This window comes from Macaca fascicularis, chromosome 7 (genome assembly GCF_037993035.2).
Source record: "Macaca fascicularis isolate 582-1 chromosome 7, T2T-MFA8v1.1".
Classification (NCBI taxonomy): domain Eukaryota; kingdom Metazoa; phylum Chordata; class Mammalia; order Primates; family Cercopithecidae; genus Macaca; species Macaca fascicularis.
In genome coordinates, this window is record NC_088381.1 from 112496657 (window position 1) to 112517952 (window position 21296).

The following is a 21296-nucleotide window of genomic DNA, read 5'->3' on the forward strand; positions in this document are numbered from 1 at the left end:
CTATTTTATTAATTATTTACAAATCTAGTATAAAAGCTAGCTCTTCCAAAAGACCTCACCTGATCAACCCTTTTATATAGATCTTTTATAAACTCTAAGCTCTCAGACACCAGGACAATTTCCTTATAAAATGAAAAAGAGCACATGACTTCATATTAGAAATGCATTAAGATAAATGGCCTAAAAGCATAATTGCCTAAGGCAATTTATTCAGGGTTTGTTTCTACAGCATGAAACTAATAACAGCAGAGAATAATTTTTAACAGTATATACAGACAAACATTTTTCATCCTTACATTTTTGTGTGCATAAGTAGCATTTCTTGAGATCAGAGCATTTTGCACTATCCAAGGTTTACACTATGAAGATAAAATGTACAAGTAATTCCTGCTTATTTATCTTATCTTTCTGGAAATTGTTTTATGAATAAGATTTTCAAAAGTGAATCAAAATTGCCCACTGAAAGACTACCATACCAGTAGTTAACCTGACAAAGACCCCAGCATCAAATAAGTCATAGGTATAACTAACAGTACTTTGAAGACATAGTAAGGAGTTTAAAGTTTTTAACATTAAAATAAAATTTTAATTTAAACAATAAAATATAATTCATGTTCTATAAAATTATTTAAAATCTCTAAATAATACACTAATCATTAAGGATTCTAAATGTCATGGAAAATATTTCTGAAAAACTGAATCTACTCTGCTGGATATAATAATATTTAACAGTTATTTTTCAAGAAATTTGGTGGGTGGCTCCCATCCAGGGACAATGGCTAAGCCTTGGGCCTGGCAACACGTTCCCTCCATGCTAAATAGCAAAAGCCCCTTAATTTGAACTCTGTTCTGAGATCTATAATCTGTAGGTCAGAAGGGGAAATGCAAAGATGAAAAGTCAAATATTGTTCTTTCCAAATAGACAAGAATACAGACATTCCTATTTCCACCTCGGTGCACATTCTACCTTGTAGCTGTGCAAATGTAAGTAAGCTCTTTAAACTCTAAACTCTTGTTTCCATAGCTGCAAATTGAAAACAATTATACTTAATAACAACTAAATGAATGTCAAAAATTAAATGAAATAAAGTGCATAATGTGCTTAGCAAGTATCAAGTATATGTAGTAAATATTCGGTAAAGTCACTATTATAATATCATTATCATTATCATCACATAGGGTACACTTGCCCACTGACACATTGTAGATTACCTAATACATGCAGTCCATTCCTACCTCACACCTAGAACAATTGAGTGCTCTCCTCAATACTAGGGATATGATCTAATAGACTGACACTGGTCTCAAGAGACAAAGGGCCTGGTGAGTTAACAGCAGAAGGAATGCTGACTCTCATAAATTTTGACAGATATTTGTCATACAAATTGACAGAAAACCTCCTTTAGTTACTGAGGAGTAATTTAAGCTATGGTATCACCGGCCAGCCACTATAATTAAAGTTAGATATCCTGAGTAAGATTTTTTTATGGCCTAATGATCAATTAATTATTTCTGCATGGGAAATTTTCCAAACTACAATAGTCTCAAAGATGCTCTAAGGGTTGAAACTATGAGGATTCAGTCTTTAATTTGTTCAAGTGTTGGAGCCAACACAAAAATGAGTCTAGTTTTAGAAATGTTTTAAGTTGCCTATGGTTGGAATTATAGAGTGCTATCTCTTCAATACAGAGTCTTAAACTCCTTTATTTTAATAAAAGTATGAGAAACTTATCCTGCACTCAGTAAATATTTAAGTAATATGTAAATGTGAATCTTCCCTCCATCATTAACATAGAATAACAATACTGAAAGATTTGCCAGAATTTATCCGGGGTACCTCTCTGCTGCATCCTCAGAGGCCCTTGTCGAGCACGGCCTGCTGCATGCATGGTACAATTCTGCCCCTCTCTTGATCCTCTGTGTTTATCCAATCAATCAATCCAGACCATATTGTCTAGGCCTTCCCAGACAATAAAATAATAACTTTTTAAAAACTGTGCTTTTGGCCAGGCGCGGTGGTTCAAGCCTGTAATCCCAGCACTTTGGGAGGCCGAGAAGGGCGGATCACGAGGTCAGGAGATCCAGACCATCCTGACTAACACGGTGAAACCCCGTCTCTACTAAAAAAAATACAAAAAACTAGCCGGACTTGGTGGCGGGCGCCTGTAGTCCCAGCTGCTCGGGAGGCTGAGGCAGGAGAATGGCGTAAACCCGGGAGGCGGAGCTTGCAGGGAGCTGAGATCCCGCCACTGCACTCCAGCCTGGGCGACAGAGAGAGACTACGTCTCAAAGAAAAAAAAAAAGATTGTGCTTTTGTTTAATGATGTATCATATATTGAAAAATGCTATAAAAATGTTGTAAGAAAATCTTGTGGCACACTGTTTCATTCTGTCTCCCTTGCAACAACTATGGGGCAAACTTCCTTTAGACTTCAAGGCCACAGCCTCCCCTCAAGCTGGTGTATGTTATTACATGGACAATTTGAATCTTGCAACTTGTCCTGATTCTTTCTTAGTTTTGGCTCATTAGGAAATTCAAAACTGATTTGGTGTCCCACCTTCAGATACTGTGAGAATTTTATAGCACATATCGCTAGTTCTCTCTCTTGTAGCCCCGTTTTATTATTATTCCTTATTTTCCTTTCACCTTGTCTTTTATATTTTTTTCAGTCATTATGGCTTATGCTTGTCTCTTTAGAACTTAGGAGAGGTATTTGTAGGAGTGTCATGACGCTTTTAAAAAAAGAAAAAAACGCTATCCAGGGAAATGTTTCCCAGATTCTCAAATATATTTGCCAATGAACCTCTTCTAACAGTACAGAACCGTTGACCCCAATTCCTGCACCAACTCTTACCAAGCTAAATATATCACTTGTCTACCTGGAATTATATTGCAAATGAGTCCTAGGTTCTCTTATGGTATGTATAGCTTGTACATTTTTCTTCATCATCATTTTTACCACCAAGCCCTTGCCACTCCTATCAGACTACCACTGGGTGGCATTCTGCCTTGAATGGACAGATCACCTAACTAAATAAAAAAAAAGTCATTACCTATCTTATTTCAACCATCTGAATATTTTCTGTTGCTTGGCTAGTACCAACCAGATTTCAAGTAGCTATCAGGATGTTACCACAAATAACCCAATACACACCTGGTCTTGCCGCACACATTACGCATTGTGCATTGGACTACCCTGTGCCTCGTGACAAATGGCTTGTAAAGGTCAATTAATTTTCTCAGCACCTATCTTATCTGGTTCCTGCTTTATCCTTCTACACAGGAATCAAATCCCCACACACCTGGCACTAAAAACCTCTACCACCACCAAAATTCAGAAACATGAAATTGACCACCCAAGAGCTCCATTCAGAGATTATAACTGACATTTTAAAATAGCCTATAGTTCCCTTATGTCAATATTAGATAGAGATTGGACTGAATAGAAAGATGACCTTTGTTAGAAAACTGAAAACAAAACGTAAAAAGCAATGAAGCAGAAGTGGATTGCTCCTATATATTCATATCTATGAAATGTATACATATTTTCATATAAGGTATAAACACATAGAGTTATAATTTTAAGGTCACATCCTAATGTCAACAGTAAAGAGAAAGAATAGTAAGTTCATAATATTTCTTTTAATGTGTTTCCAAAGCTGTTGAGTAAGCTATAATGCCATAATTCTGGCAGAATTGTCTATTTCATATAAAATTTTTAAGATTTCCCCACAAAGAGCCAGGTTCAGACAACATACTGATGTAATAAAAGTGTCTCATAGAAATAGGAGTGCTTTTTAAAGATATTACTAATCCACAAATATTAGCCAACATTTCACTTTCAGCCATAAAACATATTTACACATACTTACACAATACTAACTATGGAATTTAACCCAACAGGTTCCAATTATTTACATTAAGATACACAAGAAAGGACCAGAAACTAAACTAGCCCAATCCTTGAGGATAACTCTTAAAGTGTGGTCTACAGACCACCTGTTTCAGAGTTACCTAGGACGTCTGCTTAGAGTGTAAATTCATGGGACATACTCAGGCTTCTAGAATTAGAATTTCTGGGGTTGGAGCCCTGGAATCTGATTTCTTTATAAGTTCCCTTGATTCTTGAGTGCAGTAAAGTTTAAGAATCACAGCACATGGAGAAGACAGTGAAATAAAAAATAGCCGGACTTGTGGTGAGAGTCCTTGTAACAGGTACTGCATAGCACCCAAGGAGTGCAACAAGTTATTGCAGTTCACAGAGGCAGCCAGCAAAATGAGGTAGGGTATCCACAATTGCATCAATGCAATTGGGTTTGAAGCTTCACTACATGCTAGCTATGTGAATTACAAGGTTTTTCTTTTAACTCAATGACTTTTAACTCAATGACTTCTGCATTTGTAAAACAATAATAATCTAACTTATGCGTGGTTGTAAGGATTAAATAATTTAGAATTTAACACATGTAAAGCACTTAGAGCAGTAATCTGGGAGAATATCACATAGGAAAGAATCATTCTAAAATGACTAAGTCATTATCTATCAATACTACACTGCTAGAGGTAAGTAACCATGATTATCCATATTCTGGACTGTTTAAGCAAAACTGTGAGATGAAGCTCATCTTCATATTGTCCCCTTCTTTTTGGATATCTTCCATTCTTAGTATAAAGATCTGCCCTTCCTAACCTACACACTGTTTGTTCTTACCTTCCCACAATGGTGGTTGTTACAATTTTACCCCACTGGAAATTATCTGTTGTATATTATATCATCTCATGACTTAGTGTTTCAATAATGGAGCTAAAATGATGTACTACATTTTTAAAAGGACCATTGCCAGGTATACATATCTAACTGAGGTTTGAGGAGACTAATCCTTCCCCCACAGTTTTCTAATGAACTAAAAAGTGTAATGGTGAAAAGTAAAGGAAGGTGAAAAAGATATTTCAGAGTAGGCATATCTCTTAGCAACCATCCATGAACCAGGTGTTTCATACCTACAAATAAACCTTGCAAAGAGCAAGCAGTACACCAGGAGAAAAGCTACTTATACCAGACTAATTTTATCATGAAGGTTTATCTTTTATCAGCTTTCCCACTCCCATTCAACTCAGGGATTAGGCATACTTTTTCCTTTCCTCCTGAATTTCACTCCTTCACTCTGAGTAAATGATATTAAGAGTTATCAAGTAACATATATTTCACCTTCCTGCTCTGCAACCTTAGAAGCTACCTGTGCTGCTCCCAGCTACTCCTCTTTTCCTTGAACCTCAGGGTAAAACATCTTCTTCTTCCTTTTGAAAGTTGTTTCCACTTGGACTCTGAGTCTGATATATTTTGATTTAACTTGGAGCTTTTTAAATTTAATTCCTTCTCTCTTTTCCTTGTCTTCAGATGACTCCTTCCCCTTAGGCTATGTTCAATCTTAAAAATTCCCTTGACTTTTCACCCATTCATACCTTCTTTCCCACAGCTTTCCTTACCTTCTATCAGACTTTCAGATTCCCAACACCTTGTTTTTGCTTTTACCATTCTACACACACACACACACACACACACACACCATGACACTTAAACTTGATTGGCAATGGCCACCACTGACTTCCACACTGCCAAACCCAACTGACTGAAAATTCCAGCATTTGACACCGTTGACTAGTCTTTCCTTCTAAAAAAACATTGTTCTCCATTGACTTCTCTAACATCATCCTAAAATAGACTTATTTCCCATCTCTTTTACTAGATCTTTTGACTCTGCTCATCCCTAAAATGTTTGTGCCCACTTGTCTTTTCACCTTACAATTCTTCCTTAATGTTTAAATTTAGTCTCATAAATTTACATCCATAAATGTATGACTCTCAAATCAGCACCTTTAGCATCAGATACTTCTAAACTCCACAACCAAATATCTAATAACCCACTGTAATTTCTACCTTGATATCCTTTTTCCTGTGTGTCATATCTTGATAAAAGAAATTATCTATGTAATCACTCATGCCAGAAATCAGGGAATCATTTTTGAACCCTCATAATTCATCACTTCCCACATCTTATCAGAGCACTAGGTCTCGTCAGTACAAAGCCTGTACACTAGGTCTTGTCAGTACAAAGCCAGTACACTAGGTTTTGTCAGTACAAAGTCAGTATAAAGCACTATCTACTATATTGCCTTCTCTCCATCTGCGTGTGCTACCATTGCTTTCATATGAAGCACATTGTCTCTTCACTCAGGACAGACAAGTTAAAAAAAATATTTTAAGGTAACATGATAACTTTTATACAACTATAAAATAAACATGTGTCATAGATTTTATTTAACTAATTAATGAATGAGGGAGCCAGTAAGATGTTACAATGAGTTCAAAGGAGAAGTTAAAGTACCACACTTATATAGGTTAATAAGCGATGTTGAGATGAATTTACCAATATATTCAAGTCTGGCTTTTTCCACAGTAGGAAGGAAAATTAATTTTCCATTCTCCAGACAATTCATTTGCACATCTATGGACAAGAGTCATTTGCATCGACATGATCTGCAATTTACAGAATTTTAAATAGCTCAAAGACAATGAAAGATGCGAACCCCATAAAATCAAATAACTCAGAAAGGTGTGCTCTGTCCTTTAGACAATATATATTTTGACTGAAGACACCTAGTAAAGTTTTTTGTCTATTTCAAAGTCTTTCACAATTTTTTCTGAAAGACTTTCTCATCGTTTGTAAAACTAAAGTCTAATAAAATATCTCCCCAGTTAAAAATTCCTCATTGTCTTCCTACCAACACAAAATAATATCTAGCTTAGCTCTAACTGGCCATTCTGATCTCCTGCCTCACCACCCCACCCCACCTCACCCCCACTTTATATCAGTTAGAGAAATAACAAAATGCTCATTCCTTCCCTAATATACTTTGCTGTTTTATACTCATTTTATTTCACATGCCAGGTTTTTCCTGGAATGTGCTTTTGTCCAACTAATAAAACTTCATTATTGTATCTTTTTTGAATTTTTTTATTTTTAATTTTTATGAGTATATAGTATGTGTATATATTTGTGGAATACATGAGATACTTTGATACAGGCATGTGGCCAGGCTCGGTGGTTCATGCTTGTAATCCCAGCACTTTGGGAGGCCAAGGTGGGCTGATCACCTGAGGTCAGGCGTTCGAGACCAGCCTGTCCAACATGGCAAAACCCCATCTCTACTAAAAATACAAAAAATAATTAGCCAGGTGTGGTGGCAGGTGCCTGTAATCCCAGCTACTTGGGCGGGGGAACAATAAACAGGCAGGCAATGTGAAATAAGCACATCATGGAGAATGGGGTATCCATCCCCTCAAGCATTTATCCTTCATGTTACAAACAATCCAGTTATACTCTTTCAGTTTATTTTAAAATATACAATTAAATTATTATTGACTATAGTCACACTGCGCTATCAAATAGTAGGTCTTACTCATTCTTTCTGTTTTTGCACCCATTAACCAGCCCCACCTCTTCCACAAGTCCCCATTCCCCTGCCCAGCTTCTAGTAACCATCCTTCTACTCTCCTTACTCATGTGTTCAATTGTTTTGACTTTTAGATTCCACAAGTAAGTGAGAATACATGATGTTTGTCTTTTTTGCCTGGCTTATTTCACTTAACATAATGATCTCCAGTTCCATCTATGTTGTTGCAAATGACAGGACCTCATTCATTTTTATGGATGAATAGTACTCCATTGTGTATAAATATATTTTCTTTATCCATTCACCTGTTGATGAACACTTAGGTAGTCTCCAAATCATAGCTATTGTGAACAGTGCTGCAATAAACATGCGGGTACAGATATATCTTCAATATACTCAGTGCCTTTCTTTTGGGTATATACCTAGCAATGGGATTGCTGGATCATTTGGTAGCTCAATTTTTAGTTTTTTGCAAACTATTTTCCATAGTAGTTGTACTAATTTGCATTTCCACGAAAAGTGTACACAGGTTCCCCTTTCTCCACATCTCACCACCATTTGTTATTGCCTGACTTTTAGCTATAAGCCATTTTAACTCGGGTGAGAACCTATCTCATTTTAATTGTGATTTGCATTTCTCTGATGATCAATTATGTTGGGCACCTTTTCATATGCCTGTTTGCCATTTGTGTTTTGAGAAATGACTATTCACATCTTTTGCCCATTTTTGATAGGATTATTAATTTTTTTCCTATGGAGTTGTTTGAGCCCTTTGTGTATTCTATTAGTCCCTTGTCAAATGGGGTCAAATGGGTAGTTTGCAAATATTTTCTTCCATTCTGTGGGTTGTCTTCTCACTTTGTTGATTGTTTTCATTACTATGCAGAAGGTTTTTAACTTGAGGTGATCCCTTTTGTCCATTTTGCTTTGGTTGTCTTCACTGGTGTGATATTAGTCAAGAAAGTTTTGCCCAGACCAATGTTCTAGAGAGTTTCCCCAATGTTTTCTTGTAGTAGTTTAATAGATTGAGGTCTTAGATTTAAGTCTTTAAACATTTTGATTTGAGTTTTGCATATGGTGAGAGATAGGGGTCTAGTTTAATTCTTTTGTATACGGATATCCAGTTTTCCCAGCACCATTTATTGAAGATACTGTCCTTTCTCCAGTGTATGTTCTTGGCAGCTTTGTTAAAAATAAGTTCACTGTAGGGGTGTGGATTTTTGTTTCTTGGTTCTCTCTTCTGTTTCACTGGTCTATGTGTCTGTTTTTATGCCAGTACCATGCTGTTTTGGTTACTACTGCTCTGTAGTATAATTTAAAGTCAGGTAATGTGAATCCTCTGGTTTTGTTCTTTCCACTTAAGATAGTTTTGGCTAGTCTAGATCTGCTGTGGTTCCATATAAATTTTAGAATTTGTTTTTTATTTCTGTGAAGAATATCATTGGTATTTAGATAGCAATTGGATGGAATCAGTAGATTGCTTTGGGTAGTATGAACATTTTAACAACATTAATTTTTCCAATTCATGAACATGGAATATCTTTTCATTTCATGGTGTCCTCTTCAATCTGACTATTTACAAAGCCAAGTTCAGAGGCCATATTTTTCAGGAAGACTCCAGCCTCTCCAAATAATCATTTCCTAATAATGCCAATTATTCGTTTTCATATCTTACTTTTCTAACAGACTGAGAGTTGCCTAGTGACAGTGACTGGAAATGTATTGTATGGTAAGTAACAACACAGACTCTACAATCAGATTCTGAACCCATCACATACTGGTTGAGTGGCACAGGCAAGTTACTTAGTCTCATTTTGCCTAAATTTCTTCCCCTGGAAGTGAAAGCACTATTGTTTAGAATATTGGTTTGAATTAGAATAACTGTTTGAATCTCTTTCACTCTTTACAATTACTCTCCTCCAAGGCAAAACACTTATCTACTTTTCCTCAATTTCTTTATCTGTAAAACATAGTTGATAATACCTCAGAGTTGCTGTGAATTACAAAGATACAATATATTAAAGCAGTGTGGTGATTAACCTTATATATGTCAACTTGGCTAGGCCATAGTATCTAGACATTTTGTTAAATAACAGTCTACCTATTACTATGCAATCTATCTCTGGAAAAAAATAACATTTTAATCAGTAGCCTTTTAGTGAAACCAGATTACACTCCCTGGCATGAGTGGTCATATCCAGTCAATTCAAGACCATAAGAGCAAAAGATTTAATCCTCCTGCTTCCCCTACTAAGGAAGAAGGAATTCTGCCTCTGGACTTGAGCTGCAATGTCAACTCTTTTCTAGGTCTCCAGCCTGTTGCTTTCTCTGCAAATTTCAAACTTGCCAACTTCCATGATCTCAGAAGCCAATTTTTAAAAATAAACTTCCCTCTCCCTCTCTTTCTCTAACTCTATCTTAATACATACACACACGTGCACACGCGCACACACACACACACACACACACAGTCATCCTTCAATATCCATGGGGAATTGATTTCAGGACCTCTCACAGATACTAAAATCTACAGGTACTCAAGTCTCTGATACAAAATGATACAGCATTCATATAATCTATGCATATCTTCTTGTATACTTTAAATCATCTCTATATTACTCATAATGCCTTAAAAATGTAAGTGCTATATAAATCATTGTTATGCTTTATTGTTTAGGAAATAACAAAAAAAAAGTCTGCACATGTTCAGTATAGACACAATTTTTAAAAAAGTATTTTCAGTGTGAAGTTGGTTGAATGCATGGATGCAGAATCCATGTAGGGCCAACTACACACACACACACACACACACACACACATCCGTGTAGGGCCAACTACATACACACACACATTCAGTTGGTTGTTTATCTAAATAACTCTATTTTATACAATCAGTCATGCAATATCTAGTGCTTTGGAAGCACTTAATACATGTAATTTTTATTATTAGAGCTTTCCAGAATAATGAATTAATGTATACAAAACACAACACATTTGGAACATGAGTCAATAGGTATTATATATTCATAGTTCTTTACCATTTTTTATTTCCAGGCCCTAACATAGTACCTAGTATAATTAATTATTGGAAGTTTGCTCAGTGAGCAAATAGATGAATGAAAAAAATAAAGGCCGGGCGCGGTGGCTCAAGCCTGTAATCCCAGCACTTTGGGAGGCCGAGACGGGTGGATCACTAGGTCAGGAGATCAAGACCATCCTGGTTAACACGGTGAAACCCCGTCTCTACTAAAAAATACAAAAAACTAGCTGGGCGAGGTGGCAGGCGCCTGTAGTCCCAGCTACTCAGGAGGCTGAGACAGGAGAATGGCCCAAACCTGGGAGGCGGAGCTTGCAGTGAGCTGAGATCCGGCCACTGCACTCCAGCCTGGGCGACAGAGCGAGACTCCGTCTCAAAAAAAAAAAAAAAAAGAAAAAAAAAGAAAAAAATAAAATAGGCAAAATGTAAGAGTCATTTTTTTAAAGCTCATATATATTATATTTTTTCATGTTTATTATATGGTATTTAATGTTAAATACTAAAGGTTTGTGTATTAGTCCATTCTCACACTGCTATAAAGATACTACTTGAGACTGGGTAATTTACAAAGAAAGGAGGTTTAATTGATTCACAGTTCTGCATGACTGGGAGGCCTCAGGAAACTTACAATCATGGTGGAAGTGGAAGCAGGCACATCTTACATGGCAGCAGGAGAGAGACAAGAGAGTATGAGAGAGCAGGAAAAAATACCATTTATAAACCATCAGATCTTGTGAGAATTCACTCACTATTACTAAAACAGCATGAGGGAAATCGCTGTTCCAGTCACTTCCCTCCCTCAACACATGGGGATTACAATTCGAGATGAGATTTGGGTGAAGACACAGAGCCAAATTATATCAATTTTATTCAGAATATTCTCCCTGTGGAGTATAAGAAACTCAGAGAGATGAAGTGCTTGCAGAGAGATCAAAAGGTCAATTGTATTTTGTAAAGAGGACTGGGCTGGGGTTAGAAATAAGATATGCAAGTCCATTTTATTTTAATTTATTTTTGTTTTATTGTAGATTCCAAAAGTACACGTGCAGGTTTTTTTACAAGGATATATTGCATAATGCTGGAGTTTGAACTTCTAGTGAACCCATCCCCCAAATAGTGAACATTGTAACCAATAGGTACACTTTCAACACCTCATGTCCCTCTTATCCCCTTTATGGATTCCCCAGTGTCTATTATTTCCATCTTTATGTCCACATGTACCCATTGTTTAGCTCCCATTAATAAATGAGAACATGCGGTATTTGATTTTGTTTCTGAGTAAAAAAAATATATATATACACACACACACACACACACACACAAAAATATATATATATAGGCTCTAACTCCATCCATATTGCTGTGAAGGACATGAATTGAATAAAAATACATGAATATTAATGAAAGGTATTATTTTATTTTCTGTGTCCATGCAGTATTCCATGGTGTATATATATCACGTTCTCCTTAACTAGTCATTATTGATGGATACTTAAGTTGATTGCATGACTCTGTTATCGTGAACAGCCCTGTAATAAATATGAAAGTGCAGGTGTCTTTTTGTAAAATTATTTATATTCCTTTGGGTATATATAGTGGATTGCTGGGTCAAGTGGCAGTTCTATTTTTAGTTCTTTGAGAAACTTTCATACTGTTTTACACGGGGATTGAACTAACTTACATTCCCTCCAAAATATATAAGTGCTCCCTTTTCTCCATATTATTGCTAGTATCTGATTATTTTTTGACTTTTTATTAATAGCCATTCTGACTGATGTGAGATGGTATCTTATGATGTTAATTTGCATTTATCTAATAATTAGTGCTTTTTTTCATACATTTGTTGGCCACTTGTATGTCTTTTTTGAGAAGTATCTGTTTATGTACTTTGCCCATTCTGTAATGAGGTTATTTGTTTTGTTCTTGTTTTTTTATGTTCTTTATAGCCTCTGGATATTAGTTCTTTGTTGGATGCATAATTTGCAAATATTTTCTCCCATTCTGCAGGTTGTCTGTTTATTCTGTTGTTTATTTTGCTCTTTAGTTTAATCAAGCTCCATTTGTTATTTTTGTTTTTGTTGCATTTGCTTTTGAGGTCTTAGTCATAAATTATTTGCCCAGGACACTGTGTAGAATTTTTCCTAGGTTTTCTTCTAGGATTTTTATAGTTTCAAGTGTTACATTTAAGTCCTTAATCCACGTTGCATTATTTTTTGTATATAGTGAAAGGTAAGGATCTCACTTTGATCTTCTGCTTGTGGCTAGTCACTTTTCCCAGCATTGTTTATTGAATAGGGTGTCCGTTCCCCATTATTTATTTTTTGTCAATTTTGTAAAAGATCAGTTGGTTGTAACTGTATGGCATTATTTCTGGGTTCCATATCCTGTTACGTTAATCTATGTGTCCATTTTTGTATAAATATCATATTGCTTTGGTTATTATGGCCTTGTAGTATATATAGTTTGAAGTCAGATAACGTGATGCCTCCAGCTTTATTATTTTTGCTTAGGATTGCTTTGGGCATTCAGGCTATTTTTCAGTTCCATATGAATTTTACAATTGTTTTTTCTATTTTTTTCAAAAACGGTATTGGTAATTTGATAGGAATTATATGGAATCTGTAGATTTGGGCAGTATAGCTCATTTCAATGCTATTGATTTTCCCTATCCATGAACATGGGAGGTTTTTCCAATTATTTTTGTCATGTACGATGTCTTTCAACTGTGTTTTGTAGTTCTTCTTGTAGAGGTCTTTCACCTCCTTGGTTAAATGTATTCCAATGTAGATCTGCCAATTTCTTCTTCTAGCCATGACCCTCTGTTGTGCAGGAAGTATACAGTTCTTTTAGGATATGCTTGATCTCAACATTGGTAACCTCCGTGTTCTACATCTCCTTATAGTAATATCAATTATTCCCAATCCTTATACTGTCTCCCTCTTAATATAAGTTCTTCACCATTTGTAGATACTTGCTCCCTAAAGAGAACTCTCAGGTTATCTGCTTCACTGATATAGTGGTTCCAAAATCTGAGTGAATCTGAGAATCAACTAGAAACACTTGTTAAAAATAAAATTTCTTGAGTTCCATGTCTGGAGATTCTATATTTTCAATATGTACTCAAGATAATTCCAATGGATCTGATCCTAGAACTAGAATTTTAAAATCACTTTTAAGGAAAAGATTCTACTCTGACTACTTTTTCATTTTGTCACTAATATCATTGGCTATATATTTATTTCCACTCTTTTTTCTTACTGGTGATAGACAAGTAAACTTCAGATAAGTTCTGCAATTTGAGTTACAAAGCCCACATTTTCTGGTTGTAAAATTATAATACATATGTCTTCAGGAGCCCAAATACATTTTTCTCTGAAATGTTTCTGTGTTGAAACAACTGCAGGACATTGAAAAAGGCATCAAAGAAAATCAGCTAAAAATCTGCGTGAGATTTCTTTTTTCCAACTTAATACAGAAAAGCTATCTGCCCATTAAACTTTGTTTGTGAATGTATTAAAACTATCTGAGTCACTCAATAGCTACCAGAACTGATAGCCCAAAAATTTTTTAAAAATTTTAACTACAAACTGCACAAGAAGATAGCAATCAGTTTAAGTGGGATAGCAGAGCAGGACAATAGTCTTGGAAAATGACATGAATTTTGGTCTGACAAGTAATAGACAAAGTTTATTTTTGTGTAAACATTAAGACAAAGTTTTTTGTTGTTGTTGTTGTCGTTGTTTCTGACGAAGTCTTACTCTGTTGCCTAAGCTGCAGTGCAGTGGCATGATCTCTACTTACTGCAACCTCCGCCTCCCAGAATCAAGTGATTCTCTTGCCTCAGCCTTCCAAGTAGCTGGGACTACACACACATGCGCCACTATTCCTGGCTAATTTTTGTATTTTTGTAGAGACAAGTTTTATTATGTTCACCAGGCTGGTCTTGAACTCCTGACCTCATGATCCACCCACCTCGTCCGCCCAAAGTGCTGGGATTACAGGTGTGAGTCACCGTGCCCAGCCAAGACCAAGTTTTAAAACAGAAACTCATGAGTGATTCTCTAAGTCACAGTAACTTTAGATTTAGAAGGAATGTGCTGTAATAGTGATGTAAAGTAGGATAATTACCCTAACGCTATTGTGTCCAAGATTCAGTGGAGGCATAGAAACACATTTTTAGAAGTTAAGTAGTCAGTCAGATTGTGCTGCTTTGTAAAGGTACCATCATGACCCAAATTTTATTCAGCCTCTGAGAAGACAAAACCAGTCTGTCCAATGACAAATACAACCACAAACCAAAACTATGTAGGCCTGGGCACTAGCCAAAACAAATTTTCTGATTCGCCATATGGACTTTCATTTTAGTCACATAAACAACATGCTTCTCAACTGCCTTTATCATGTCAGGCTAACAGAAGCCTTTCTAAGCATCTACTAAGTCCCAACAAATCACTGGCAATGTTTTCCAAAGGCTGGTCATGTGTTCTCAGCTGATTCCAGGGTCTTGTGAATAACACCTTTCATGATGTTTGTACAGTTTTGAGATCAAAAGAATCCATAGAACTTAAAAAGCTAGGTTCGAATTCTGGCTCATCTGTTACTAGTTGTGTGATTTTGATAATGGGTACTTATGATAATTTAAAATTTTATGTTAAATTTAAATATTTTAAAACTATGATGAATATAATTTATGTGAAACATTGGTCTTGAAAAATGGAAAACTGGTCTGACAACTCATCGTAATAATGGGAGACATTCTACCGCTATTTAAATACAGAGACTTATTTAAGTTTAAATTAAAGAAATAGTAATAATAATGCTAGTTGAGCATGTGTAATCTGAAAATGTAATATCTGAAATGCTTCAAAATCTGAAACCTTTTGAGTGGTGACATGACACCACAAGTGGAAATTTCTACACATGACCTCATGTGAGGGATCACATTTAAAACACAGTCAAAACTTCTTTCATGCACAAAATTATTAAAAATATTATATCAAATTACCTTCAGGCTAGGTATATAAGGTACACATAAAATGTAAATGAAACTGTTTAGACTTGGGTCTCATCTTCAAGATATCTCATTATTTATATGCAAATACTGCAAAATCTGAAAAAATCCTGAAAAAAATCTGAAACCCAAAACACTTCTGGTCCTAAGCATTTCAGATAAAGGATATTCAACTTGTACAACACATGAGATAAGATCATTATACTTGTGGCCTCTAATACTATGCTTATCTTATAAATAGATGTAGGATTTCAAGAATAGTATGTGTGGAAACATCTGAAGCATAATGGATTCGTACAAATTACATACATATGTATCATACTTAGGCTCTATAAATAAGTTTGTATTGCTCAAATTAGCAGTAAAGAATTTGACCTTGCCCAAAGAAAGGCCTGGATTGTGCCTTCAATTTTTGCGAAGTAATGTACGTCACGACTGAGAGAAGTATCTTTGCTTGGGGTAGGGGCTGGACACACCCTGAAATTTATACCCTAAAATATGGTTGTCTTTGGAGTGTGAAATTTGGTTCATGCATCTGTCAACCTGGCAACTGAAATCAAACACAAAGACAATGAATCAATCAGTCATGCTTATGTAACGAAGCCCTAGTAAAAACTCTGAACACTAAGGCTTGGGTGGGCTTCCCTGGTTAACAGTAATCTGTGCATATGGTCACACATTGATGCTAAGAGAGTAACACATCCTGAAGACACCAGAGGTTTCACATCTATAACTGTACCAGACTTTGCCCTATTTGTCGCTTCCTTTGGCTGAATTTGATTTGTGTCCTTATCTGTAATAACCCATAATCATGAGTATAATAGCTTTCAGTGAGTTCTGTGAGTAATTCTGGTGAATTCAAAACCGAGGGTGGTTTTGGGAGCTCCCCAAAGATGCAATTGGTGTCAGAAGTGAGGACAGTCTTTGGGACTGTATCCTTAAAGCTCGCATTTTGCTAACTCTGAGTAAAATTACACTGTATCATTTAAGTTCATGTAAATGACAACACTTGACACAAACTTTACCATTTGTTGTAAAGCCTTAAACAAAGATAAAATAAGCGAATTACTGAGCATTTCTTAAACATTACTGTTTTACCAATTACACATTTTTATTACAACTGTAAGTTAACCAATAAAAAGATAAACCTCTAATAACGATCGTTGGTTGGCTGAAGATGTATTTGTCTAATTTTGTCTGAAGGCCATTCCCATAGGATCAATCCAAATATTCAAGTTTTTGCATGATTAAAAAAGAGTTAACCTAATAGCAAAATTTTGTCTTTCTATAAAATCATGATGAATTAGTCAAAGTTGCCACATTCAGGCCAGAGTCCTGTGACACCTCACAGATTTTTTGTATTCAGGAAACAACATCCTATCCACTTCTTTCCTGTATTTGGAAAGCATTTATATCCCATCAAGGTCAAGCTTCACAGTCTATATAATATCCTGGAACAACTAGAGAGGTAGCAAGCTAAAAGACCAGATGATTACTACAGTTTTTTTTTTTTAATTTTCAGTACAAACATTTTTAAAGTTTTGTTAAATTACAATCAATGCTATAGCGTTTCTCTAGAGTAGTGGCACTCAACTGAGTGTGATTTTTTCCCCCGAGGACATTTGGCAAATCTAGAGATATTTTTGGTTGTAAAAAGTAGGTGGTGGGTTCCACTGCCATCCAGTGGATAGAGGCCTGAGATGCCACTAAACATTTCCAATGCACCAGATCACCCCTCCACAACAAAGAATTTTCCAGCCCCAAATGTCAGTAATGCTAGGTTTGAGAAACCCTGCTCTAAAGGGAAGTTTTAGTTTCAACTGAACTTTCATCCGCAAGATCAGTACGAAGGAATTTTATCATGGTTCTTTCTGAATATATCACTCTTCACTTATTTAAAGGTGGCAATTTTATCTACAGATCCAAATCAAATATTCTTCCTTATTTGAAATAAAATTCTGAAGTATTCAAGCTTCACAGGGGCTACACATCAGTATCTGCTGGAGAAATTGAAACTAGATTTCTTGACCTGGGCCTAGTGGCTCACGCCTGTAACCCCAACACTTTAGGAGGCCAATGCAGGTGGATCACATATACATAGCCAAATTTGGCCCATCAAACCCTAGAGGAGCTGGGACCATTAATTTTTTGGTTACAAAAATAAACTGAAGTCTGATAGGACTCCACAGGATAAAACGCTTGACCTCTCCTCTCTGAAGGTATTGTCCCTGGTTCTGTTATAAATGCACTTTACACACAGAAGTGTCATCAGTAACTTTTCCTTCTTATGGATATTGTAAGGCGAATATTTAGCCACTACTTTGGATTCTATATCTAGAATTGTAAATATTAACATAATGGTCAGTAAAGACAATTAAGAAAATCAGACAAGGGCTCATGACATGCTCAACTCTGCCAGTGTTGAAGCCCTTCAAAATTAGAATTCCCAAGTGAGCTTATTAGACATGGGTGCAATAACTCAGCCTTGAAGTACACTTCTGCTAATATTTCTTACTCAAGCACTTCAGACACAGCTCAGTTCTGATGAGTATCTAGACAGTTCACTTGTGTCAGGCTTCCTACCATTTGATTAAGATCCTATAAATGAGTCATATTTGATAAGCAGTGGCCATATCCAGTACTGGGCAGTCATAGAAAATAAACTAATCATCCAGAGGCCAGCTGTTCCATAAAGCTGTAAGAAGCAGACAGCACTCATTGAAAACAACTGCTGTTGATCTTCGGTATGTGGTCAACTGCAAACACACAATATCAGCTTGAAAAGAATATGAGCTATACCTAATTCAGTCACCAGATGTTCAAATATTCACTACATGAACCAGCTCAGTGGTCCCAAATCTGGCTATGTGGCAGATTTTGTTTTTGTTTTGTTTTTATTTTTTAAAGATTTACCTTATTTTTAATTGATGAATAATTTTGCATCTTTGTGGAGCACAAGGGTAATATTTTGGTACATGTATGCATTATGAAAAGATCAAATCAGACTAATTTACATATCCATTATCTCAAATATATATGATTTATTTCCAGTGAGAACATTTAAAATCTAGCTTTTAGCATTTTTAAACATAGAATACATTATTATTAACTATAGTCACCATGATGTGTAATCACCTGAACCTATTTCTCCTGTCTAACTGAAACGTTGTACCTTTTGATACATGTTCTCCAGCCTCACCAGCTCTGCTGCACTAAAAACCTCCAGAGGTGGTAGAATATCTAGCTTAAGGCTGTACTTTCTATCTTTAGGCAGCTTTTTAAAATGCCTCATTATATAGTCATAAAATGGTTCTACACAATTTCCAATCATTGGTTCATGTTCAATGACCTGAGGCCTGTTCTGTTTTCCTTTCTCTCAGCCAAATGTTGCCAATCTTTCCACTGTTCAACATGTGACATAACATTGAGTCAAGTTCTTAACATCTTCTTGGTCTCCTATGAATGTTTTCTAGTTAGAGTATTATAACCCAGAAGAAATGAACATTCTAGTACAGAGTGGGACAGGATAGGCACCTCCCTCACACTCTAGATACCATGCTTCTATTAGCACAACCCAGCTGTTCCATTTACTTATCACATTGACCTTACCTTAGCTAGAGCTGAATGTCTCTTCGCAATCATTTTACATTTTCCTAGTAAATTCTTCTTTCCCATTTCACAACACACACTAGTCAAAGTCTTTAACATTCTATTTAAGTCCCACCTCCAATCCCTTTCTCTTAGCTGAGGGCACAGTTTTCACAATCTGTGGAGAAAATACACGTATCCCAACCCATCAAATTAAAATACCCTATCCTAATCCACCCGATTAACATCTAAGCACCACAAAGAGTACCAAATTAACAAATCAGAGCCACACATATCAGAGACCTTACCTAGTAGCAAGTTTTATTAACAACGTCAAGCACATAAGCAATCAAGAGGCACAGACAAAGGGAGAAATCAAGAACATCCTGCTTGATTTCTCAGGTCCTTTTGTTCCACATTGGACAGGAGCCACGTGGCCGAGAAGAATAGACGAGGTCTCTAAGTGAGGTTTGGTGGTCAATTTCCAGATTTGGGAGAGTATGATTACAGACCATTTCTATTTTATGCCCTCAGAGAGTTGTAGAACATATGTGATAGTTTTCATGCCTTACAAATCCGTAAACTATAGATGCATTTATTATAAGTAATCTGAAGTCAGAGACACCTATAAAGGACATTCCATAGGTGACAACTCTTATCCTAACAAATATTAGTCTATTTGCCCAAAATATAGTTACCACGTTTACATGGAGATTTGACTGGCTCAAGAGCCTTCTTTGCTTTCCCTCAAAAGCATCACTCTTGGTAATCAGGGCAGAAATGAATCATAGGTCTACAGCTTTAACTCCTTCCTCCCCCCAAATCTATATTTATCCATATTTATTATTGTCATAAGGAAAGAAGTCCCACTTTACACTAATCAGGTGCTCTGAATACAATTCCCTCAGCTATCCTCCTTCATTATACCTTCGATATAATTTTGTTTTCATTTTTATTATGTTCTCTTTCTCTTTTACTGTACCCTCTGATATAGCTTTAATGTATTCCTACCTACAAGCATATTTTCCTTACCATATAAATATATTAATGATCTCTCACTTAAAAATGATTCCTTAATTGGTTATTATTCCAGAGACATCTAACATCTCTCTGTCTTTACTATTATAACTACAATTGTTGATACTTGCTTAGACCTAAATATGACTGTTATCCCTAATATGGAACATTTATTTATGTGTTACTTAAACCACAGAAGACATTTTTAACTGCCTACTGAATACAGTCATCCCTCAGTATCCTTGGGAGATTGGTTCCGGAACCCCATGGATACGAAAATCCATGAATGCTCAAGTCCCTTATACAAAATGGTGTAGGATTTGCATATAACCTATGCACATCCTCCCCTATACTTTAAATCATCTCTAAATTACTTATACCTAACACAATGTAGTGCTATGTAATAGTTGTTCTACTCTATTTTTTTATTTGTATTATTTTTATTGACAAGGAGTAAATGTCAAAGAAGGTGGGCACTAGATTCAAGGGAGTTCTCATAGAGAAGATACTGGCTGAACTAGGAGTTGAGGGATAAATGGAATCACATAAGTTGGAGATAATGTTGACAAAAGTGTTTAAAATAAGGAAGACAAGACTTTTAGTTCTAACAAGATTTCTCTCTGTTTTACCATGCTAAGTACAACTATAAACACTGGAAATAAAATGAGACAACCAAAAGAGAATTTGGAAAGGTAGAGAGTGAAAGGCAAACTGGTTAGCGACCCCAGGACTAAAAGAGAAACACAGTGGCAGAGCATCTCTTACACCCACCCAACTGAAGAAGGTGATGTGATGCAAGCCCAACTTCCCACATAGCAACAGAAGGCAGCCCAGGTAGGGTCCTTCCTCCCCTGGACGGAAAAAGAGTTCTACCCACAAGACCAGGCAAGTCCTGCAGGCCCCACCCCAGCCCCAGCAGTGCAGATCAATCAGAAGCCCCAGTGATAATGAGGAGCTAGAGGAAGCATTTTCTGTTCACTCTACACACACACATTTCCTTACCTAGAAACACTACTGAAACTGACAAGGGGGAATCCTGCCACAGAATTGGCTAGCCCAGAAGCCTCTTTGTCCCCAGAGGCCTCCTCACACAATAAGAGACACAGGCCGGATGTGCCCATGTGGGAAGCTGCTTCTTTTTGGTGAAAATGAAACTTCCCTCCCCAACTTACAGGTTCCAGGCAGCC